This window comes from Balaenoptera borealis (genome assembly GCF_965194805.1).
Source record: "Balaenoptera borealis genome assembly, chromosome: 12".
Lineage (NCBI taxonomy): Eukaryota > Metazoa > Chordata > Mammalia > Artiodactyla > Balaenopteridae > Balaenoptera > Balaenoptera borealis.
The window spans coordinates 29854381-29862752 of record NC_138869.1 but is presented as its reverse complement, the minus strand read 5'-3'; the positions used below and the strand labels follow the sequence as shown (position 1 = coordinate 29862752).

At 40.4% G+C, this 8372-nt stretch overlaps 1 protein-coding gene across 4 annotated transcripts in view; it reads right to left on the bottom strand.

Moving 5' to 3' along the window:
- The window catches only part of PRICKLE2 (prickle planar cell polarity protein 2), a 358862-nt gene that overhangs the window by 28191 nt on the left and 322299 nt on the right, over positions 1-8372 (bottom strand). The gene's annotated exons all lie outside the window — the stretch shown is intronic.

The following is an 8372-nucleotide window of genomic DNA, read 5'->3' as shown; positions in this document are numbered from 1 at the left end:
CTGGGGGAGAGAGAGGAAAGGTTCACAGAGGTTAATGCAAACGTGCAGCCATGGGAGTCCCGTCGCTGTGGTTCACCTGAACCGTTATCTATCCAGGGTCGCTGCATACAGTTGCACAGTTGTACACTGCACAAAGGCTCGCTCAGAAAGTATGCAGGAGGGCTCTCCCCATTCCACAGTGGGCCAGTGTCCGCTTAGAGGGGACACCTGGTTAAAATGCATCCACGAGATGTTTTTTTAATAGTCATGAATTCCTCCAAAGGATCAACAAAATTACTTAAGAGCCCATCATGTATCTTATAAGTAATGTTTCTTCTGTTCAGAATTTCACTTTAAAAAGTGCTCAATCACCTCTCTGGTTCTAATGATGAACTATAAGCTCCACAGGAGAGAGATTTTGGACCAAGAACCTTCAAGTTATAGAGGCCAGGCCACACCCAAGCAGTTCCTAGCAACACTGAGCCTAGAGTCTAGTCCCATGATACTGAACCAGTTCACTTCCATGTTTACCTCCAGCAATTTCCTGCTCTGCCTGCTGTCCCTCGGCCTCTATCCCAGAGGTCTTGAAAACTAAGTGGCTCCCTGGGTGTAGACAGAAGGATATTTACTCTCTCAGGGTGTTTAGTAAATGACTGTTCCAGGGTTCCAAATGGGCCCCTAGCAGTCAGAAGATGTGCGTGGGACTCTGGGGGGCATTCCTCCTTCTCCTGGGGAGACACTTTTTAAAACAAAGCAGTGACCCGAATGCTCTCTAACAGCAGGAGCCCCTAGCAATGAGCCTGCATTCCCTACACGCTGTCACTTCCATCACTGAGATGAAAACCATGTTGAAGGTAGCAGGAGATTCTTGACTTCAGAAACTTCCATTTTGCCCATCTTAAAGCAGCACTCTCTAAAACAGCAGTGTAAGAATGGACCAGGTGGCAAAATCTCAGCATTTCCCACTCATTATCAATGGAAAAGATGAGCAACTTTGCCATTTCTGGTCACAGACAACATGTCTTTGGACTGCACTGGCCCATTAGAACACCTGCCACCAATTACCCCACCTAATGGGGCCAACGACTTTCGCTCCCCTCACAAAAACTGTTATGAGCACTTTGAAACACTACTTAGCAATACCCACTAAAGCTAAATATACATATATATGTGTGTGTGTATATATATGTGTGTGTGTATGTGTATATATATGTATGTGTGTGTGTATATATATACATACATGAATTATGAACAAAGTTGCTTTGAATACCTGTGTTCACTTTTTTGGTGGACTTAATGTACTCATTTCTGTTGGGTATATAACCAGAGTGGAGATCCTGTGTCCTTCTTTTTATTTATTTATGTATGTATGCATGTATGTTATTTTTTAAATTGTAATACAGTTGATTTACAATGATTCAGGTATACAGCAAAGTGATTCAGTTTACATATATATACAGATATAAATTCTTTCTATATACACACACTATATATAAATTCTTTCCACATATATATAAATATATATATATATATTTTCTTTTTCAGATTCTTTTCCAATATAGGTTACTACAAGATATTGAATATAATTCCCTGTGCTATACAGTAGTCCTTGTTGTTCTGTTCTGTGACTTTCCATTGCCACTCTTAGTTATATACCCAACAGAAATCAGTTTATGGATCCAAAATATGTACAAGGGTATTCAGAGAAGCTTTCTTTATAATAGTCCAGAACTAGAAACAATTCAAATGTCAATTAACAGGAGAAAGGATAAATAAATTGTGGTATTTTCTAGCATTCCCCATTAAAAGGAATCAGGCAAGACTTTTTGGAGAAATGGCTAATTCCAGGATAGGAGGAGGGAAGGTAAAAGATGAGCCTGGAACATCTTGTTATGCCAAAAAGTAAGGAAGTGTTAAAAATAAAAAACAAAGTGGGGCTTGCGAGAACACCAGAATCACAACTAGCTGCTGGACAATCATCGACAGAAAGACACTGGAACTCACCAAAAAAGATACCCCACATCCAAAGACAAAGGAGAAGCCACAATTAGATGATAGGAGGGGCGCAATCACAGTAAAATCAAATCCCATAACTGCTGGTTGGGTGACTCACAGACTGAAGAACACTTATACCACAGAAGTCCACCCACTGGAGTGAAGGTTCTGAGCCCTACGTCAGGCTTCCCAACCTGGGGGTCTGGCAACGTGAGGAGGAATTCCTAGAGAATCAGACTTTGAAGGCTAGTGGGATTTGATTGCAGGACTTCGACAGGACTGGGGGAAACAGAGACTCCACCCTTGGAGGGCACACACAAAGTAGTGTGTGCATAGGGACCCAGGGGAAGGAGCAGTGACCCCAGGGGAGACTGAACCAGACCTACCTGCTAGTGTTGGAGGGTCTCCTGCAGAGGCAGGGGTGGCTGTGGCTCACCATGGGGACAAGGACACTGGCAGCAGAAGTTCTGGGAAGTATTTCTTGCCGTGAGCCCTCCCAGAGTCTGCCATCTGCCCCACCAAAGAGCCCAGGTAGGCTCCAGTGTTGGGTTGCCTCAGGCCAAACAACCAAGAGGGAGGGAACCCAGCCCCACCCATCAGCAGACAAGCGGATTAAAGTTTTACTGAGCTCTGCCCACCACAGCAACAGTCAGCTCTACCCACCACAAGTGCCTCCCATCAGGAGACTTGCACAAGCCTCTTAGATAGCCTCATCCACTAGAGGGCAGACAGCAGAAGCAAGAAGAACTACAATCCTGCAGCCTGTGGAACAAAAACCACATTCACAGAAAGATAGACAAGATAAAAAGGCAAAGGGCTATGTACCAGATGAAGGAACAAAATAAAACCCCAGAAAAACAACTAAATGAAGTGGAGATAGGCAACCTTCCAGAAAAAGAATTCAGAATAATGATAGTGAAGATGATCCAGGACCTTGGAAAAAGAATGGAGGCAAAGATCGAGAAGATGCAAGAAATGTTTAACAAAGACTTAGAAGAATTAAAGAACAAACAAACAGAGATGAACAATACAATAACTGAAATGAAAACTACACTAGAAGGAATTAATAGCCGAATAACTGAGGCAGAAGAACGGATAAGTGACCTGGAAGACAGAATGGTGGAATTCACTGCTGTGGAACAGAATAAAGAAAAAAGAATGAAAAGAAATGAAGACAGCCTAAGAGACCTCTGGGACAACATCAAACGCAACAACATTCGCATTATAGGGGTCCCAGAAGGAGAAGAGAGAGAGAAAGGACCAGAGAAAGTATTTGAAGAGATTATAATCGAAAACTACCCTACCATGGGAAAGGAAATAGCCACCCAAGTCCAAGAAGCGCAGAGAGTTCCAGGCAAGATAAAGCCAAGGAGAAGCATGCCGAGACACATAGTAATCAAACTGGCAAAAATTAAAGATAAAGAAAAATTATTGAAAGCAGCAAGGGAAAAACGACAAATAACATACAAGGGAACTCCCATAAGGTTAACAACTGATTTCTCAGCAGAAACTCTACAAGCCAGAAGGGAGTGGCATGATATACTTAAAGTGATGAAAGGGAAGAACCTACAACCAAGATTACTCTACCCAGCAAGGATCTCATTCAGATTCGATGGAGAAATCAAAAGCTTTACAGACAAGCAAAAGTTAAGAGAATTCAGCACCACAAAACCAGATCTACAACAAATGCTAAAGGAACTTCTCTAAGTGGGAAACACAAGAGAAGAAAAGGACCTACAAAAACAAACCCAAAACAATTAAGAAAATGGTCATAGGAACATACATATTGATAATTACCTTAAACGTGAATGGATTAAATGCTCCAACCAAAAGACACAGGCCTGCTGAATGGATACAAAAACAAGACCCATATATATGCTGTCTACAAGAGACCCGCTTCAGACCTAGGGACACATACAGACTGAAAGTGAGGGGATAGAAAAAGATATTCCATGCAAATGAAAACCAAAAGAAAGCTGGAGTAGCAATACTCATATCAGACAAAATAGACTTTAAAATAAAGAATGTTACAAGAGACAAGGAAGGACACTACATAATGATCAAGGGATCAGTCCAAGAAGAAGATATAACAATTATAAATATATATGCACCCAACATAGGAGCACCTCAATACATAAGGCAACTGCTAACAGCTATAAAAGAGGAAATCGACAGTAACACAATAATAGTGGGGGACTTTAACACCTCACTTACACCAATGGACAGATCATCCAAAATGAAAATAAATAAGGAAACACAAGCTTTAAATGACACAATAGACCAGATAGATTTAATTGATATTTATGGGACATTCCATCCAAAAACAGCAGATGACACCTTCTTCTCAAGTGTGCACGGAACATTCTCCAAGATAGATCACATCCTGGGTCACAAATCAAGCCTCAGTAAATTTAAGAAAATTGAAATCATATCAAGCATCTTTTCTGACCACAACACTATGAGATTAGAAATGAATTACAGGGAAAAAAACGTAAAAAACACAAACACATGGAGGCTAAACAATACGTTACTAAGTAACCAAGAGATCACTGAAGAAATAAAAGAGGAAATAAAAAAATACCTAGAGACAAATGACAATGAAAACACGACAATCCAAAACCTACGGGAAGCAGCAAAAGCACTTCTAAGAGGGAAGTTTATAGCTATACAAGCCTACCTCAAGAAACAAGAAAAATCTCAAAGAAACAATCTAACCTTACAACTAAAGGAATTAGAGAAAGAAAAACAAACAAAACCCAAAGTTAGCAGAAGGAAAGAAATCATAAAGATCAGAGCGGAAATAAATGAAATAGAAACAAAGAAAACAATAGCAAAGATCAATAAAACTAAAAGCTGGTTCTTTGAGAAGATAAACAAAATTGATAAACCATTAGCCAGACTCATCAAGAAAAAGAGGGAGAGGACTCAAATCAATAAAATTAGAAATGAAAAAGGAGAAGTTACAACAGACACCGCAGCAATACAAAGCATCCTAAGAGACTGCTACAAGCAACTGTATGCCAATAAAATGGACAACCTGGAAGAAATGGACAAATTCTTAGAAAGGTATAATCTTCCAAGACTGAACCAGGAAGAAATAGAAAATATGAACAGGCCAATCACAAGTAATGAAATTGAAACCGTGATTAAAAATCTTCCAACAGGGACTTCCCTGGTGGCGCAGTGGTTAGGAATCTGCCTGCCAATGCAGAGGACACGGGTTCGATCCCTGGTCTGGGAAGACCCCACATGCTGTGGGGTGGCTAGGCCCGTGCGCCACTACTGAAGCCCACACGCCTAGAGCCCGTGTTCCCCAATAAGGGGGGCCACTGCAATAAGAGGCCTGCGCACTCTAAGAGTAGCCTTCGCTCTCTGCAACTAGAGAGAGGCTGCGCGCAGCAGGGAAGACCCAACGCAGCCAAAAAATTAAAAAAAAAAAAAAAAAATCTTCCAACAAACCAAAGTCCAGGACCAGATGGCTTCACAGGCGAATTCTATCAAACATTTAGAGAAGGGCTAACATCCATCCCTCTCAAACTCTTCCAAAAAATTGCAGAGGAAGGAACACTCCCAAACTCATTCTATGAGACCACCATCACCCTGATACCAAAACCAGACAAAGATACTACAAAAAAAGAAAATTACAGACCAACATCACTGATGAATATAGATGCAAAAATCCTCAACAAAATACTAGCAAACAGAATCCAACAACACATTAAAAGGATCATACACCACGATCAAGTGGGATTTATCCCAGGGATGCAAAGATTCTTCAATATACACAAATCAATTAATGTGATACACCATATTAACAAATTGAAGAATAAAAACCATATGATCATCTCAATAGATGCAGAAAAAGGTTTTGACAAAATTCAACACCCATTTATGATAAAAACTCTCCAGAAAGTGGGCATAGAGGGAACCTACCTCAACATAATAAAGGCCATATACGACAAACCCACAGCAAACATCATTCTCAATGGTGAAAAACTGAAAGCATTTCCTCTAAGATCAGGAACAAGAGAAGGATGTCCACTCTCACCACTATTATTCAACATAGTTTTGGAAGTCCTAGCCACAGCAATCAGAGAAGAAAAAGAAATAAAAGGAATACAAATTGGAAAAGAAGAAATAAAACTGTCACTGTTTGCAGATGACATGATACTATACATAGAGAACCCTAAAGATGTCACCAGAAAACTACTAGAGCTTATCAATGAATTTGCTAAAGTTGCAGGATACAAAATTAATGCACAGAAATCTCTTGCATTCCTATACACTAATGATGAAAAATCTGAAAGAGAAGTTAAGGAAACACTTCCGTTTACCACTGCAACAAAAAGAATAAAATACCTAGGAATAAACCTTATCAAGGAGACAAAAGATCTGTATGCAGAAAACTATAAGACACTGATGAAAGATGATACCAACAGATGGAGAGAGACACCATGTTCTTGGATTAGAAGAATCAATATTGTGAAAATGACTATACTACCCAAAGCAATCTACAGATTCAACGCAATCCCTATCAAATTACCAATGGCATTTTTTACGGAACTAGAACAAAAAGTCTTAAAATTTGTATGGAGACACAAAAGACCCCGAAGAGCCAAAGAAGTCTTGAGGGGAAAAAACGGAGCTGGAGGAATCAGACTCCCTGACTTCAGACTATACTACAAAGCTACAGTAATCAAGACAATAGGGTACTGGCACAAAAACAGAAACATAGATCAATGGAACAAGATAGAAAGCCCAGAGATAAACCCATGCACCTATGGTCAACTAATCTATGACAAAGGAGGCAAGGATATACAATGGAGAAAAGACAGCCTCTTCAATAAGTGGTGCTGGGAAAACTGGACAGCTACATGTAAAAGAATGAAATTAGAACACTCCCTAACACCATACACAAAAATAAACTCAAAATGGATTCGAGACCTAAATGTAAGACTGGACACTATAAAACTCTTAGAGGAAAACATAGGAAGAACACTCTTTGACATAAATCACAGCAAGATCTTTTTTGATCCACCTCCTAGAGTAATGGAAATAAAAACAAAAATAAACAAATGGGATCTAATGAAACTTCAAAGCTTTTGCACCACAAAGGAAACCATAAACAAGACGAAAAGACAACCCTCAGAATGGGAGAAAATATTTGCAAACGAATCAACGGACAAAGGATTAATCTCCAAAATATATAAACAGCTCACTCAGCTCAATATTAAAGAAACAAACACCCCAATCCAAAAATGGGCAGGAGACCTAAATAGACATTTCTCCAAAGAAGACATACAGATGGCCAAGAAGTACATGAAAAGCTGCTCAACATTACTAATTATTAGAGAAATGCAAATCAAACTACAATGAGGTATCACCTCACACCAGTTAGAATAGGCATCATCAGAAAATCTACAAATAACAAATGCTGGAGAAGGTGTGGAGAAAAGGGAACCCTCTTGCACTGTTGGTGGGAATGTAAATTGATACAGCCACTATGGAGAACATTATGGAGGTTCCTGAAAAAACTAAAAATAGAATTACCATATGATCCAGCAATTCCACTACTGGGCATATACCCAGAGAAAAACCATAATTCAAAAAGACACATGCACCACCCCCAATGTTCATTGCTGCACTCTTTACAATAGCCAGGTCATGGAAGCAACCTAAATGCCCATCGACAGACGAATGGATAAAGAAGATGTGGTACACATATACAATGGAATATTACTCAGCCATAAAAAGGAACGATATTGGGTCATTTGTTGAGACGTGGATGGATCTAGAGACTGTCATACAGAGTGAAGTAAGTCAGAAAGAGAAAAACAAATATCGTATATTATCGCATATATATGGAATCTAGAAAAATGGTACAGATGAACCGGTGTGCAGGGCAGAAATAGAGACACAGATGTAGAGAACAAACATATGGACATCAAGGGGGGAAAGCGGCGGGGGGTGGGGGGTGGTGGTGGGATGAAATGGGCGATTGGGATTGACATGTATACACTGATGTGTATAAAACTGATGACTAATAAGAATCTGCTGTAGGGGCTTCCCTGGTGGCGCAGTGGTTGAGAGTCTGCCTGCCAATGCAGGGCACACGGGTTCGAGCCCTGGTCTGGGAAGATCCCACATGCCGCGGAGCAGCTGGGCCCGTGAGCCGCAATTACTGAGCCTGCGCGTCTGGAGCCTGTGCTCCGCAACAAGAGAGGCCGCGAAAGTGAGAGGCCCGCGCACCGCGATGAAGAGTGGCCCCCGCTTGCCACAACTAGAGAAAGCCCTCGCACAGAAACGAAGACCCAACACAGCCATAAATAAATAAACAAATAAAAAAAAAAAAAAGAATCTGCTGTATAAAAAAATTAAATAAAATACAAAAAAAAAGA